Source organism: Arachis ipaensis, chromosome B08, assembly GCF_000816755.2.
Source record: "Arachis ipaensis cultivar K30076 chromosome B08, Araip1.1, whole genome shotgun sequence".
Classification (NCBI taxonomy): domain Eukaryota; kingdom Viridiplantae; phylum Streptophyta; class Magnoliopsida; order Fabales; family Fabaceae; genus Arachis; species Arachis ipaensis.
This window is the reverse complement of record NC_029792.2, coordinates 111,847,004-111,848,567: the sequence shown is the minus strand read 5'-3', so window position 1 is coordinate 111,848,567 and position 1,564 is coordinate 111,847,004.

Here is a 1,564-nt window from a genome sequence, read left to right as displayed (position 1 = left end):
CAAACTGGGAAAAATAAAGGAAAGTCATGATTACAACCCATAATACCAATAACAATAACAATGCTTCATAATTATGTCCCAGACCCTAAACCCGAAACTAATACTTCTTTAATTAAAACACACCTGCCCTTCCTGAAGTTCATCAAATGCCTTCCTAAAGTGAGCTAGATTCAGATATTTATATCGTCGGTCACCACGCTCCCAGTTACGCCACCTAATATGATATATTCAATTAACTCAACTGAATCTTAAATATCAAGATACGGGTACATTGTAACATAATATTATTTGTTTGCTAGCGGAAAACTGCGGGGTTCCCTAGAAAGCGGCGATAGATATGACAGTCGGATCCAAGCCCAACCGAGTAGAAGTGTTAGTGGACCATCTATTTCCTTACATTTAAAACGAGATGCCCTGCATAACACCCTGTAGAGGTGTGCTAGGCATGCTGCTCCCCAACTATACTGTCTAATACTGACAAAATCACGAAGCAAGGGTAGAAATTTCTAGTGTACACCTGCCCCAGACTTATCCCCAAACAAGATTGTCCCGATCAGCAACATAATGTGGCACCTCACATACCTCTGTATACTGATTTCATCAGTCAACTCTAAATTTTCTTTTAGATCCCACAGCCAGGTCAGTTTTATGCAGCTACCTCTACAGTCTGACTTATGCGGTGCAATTCCAAATTGAAGCAAACACTCCACTTCCAAGGCTTCAAAACTACTCATTGTCATCCCTGTGACTCGAAGACCATCCGTCGGAAGACCAAGCATTAGAGCCACATCTTCAAGAATCACGGCACATTCACCAATGGGAAGGTGAAACGTATGTGTGTCTCGGAGCCAACATTCGATTAGAGCATTCATCAATGCTTTCTGACACTGCACTACCCCAATCTGAGATACATGATAAAAACCGGTAAGTCGTAAATGCTCCTCCACCCTATCGTTGTACCGATCCAGAAGAAATGGGTGGTTACATGTCAACATTCGTAATTTCTACAAAAACCATAACAAATTAGTCAACTCATTAACAATTACTAACTTACTATCATAAATCATTTTACTGAATCCTTATAAAAGTAATTATTCTAACTTTTAAAATTAATTATTAATCTTTAAAATTATTCATAACTAACTACTAATAAAAATAATTACTAATTCATATATTCCTAATCAAAATTCTCAACTTACAACATCTAGAATAGTATCTAATATTAATTACTGATTTACTATCATTTAAACATTTTTCCTTAACTATCAAAAAATATTACTAATCAGTATATGCCATCCTTCATTCTCTAACAACAGTAACAACAATTAACTTGCTAATAATGATGATTACAATTAAAAAAATTTAAATATTCTCATAATAAAACCTAACGTACTTTAATAAAAATAATCCTACCTACTAATCATTCAATACTAACAACTTCTCACAACAATAACATTTAACTTCATCCATAACAGTTATAGTTAACAATTTTAAAAGGATTTAAAAAAAAATTAACGTTCTTTCCAAATATAATTATAATAAAAAATTAAAAAAAATATTATAG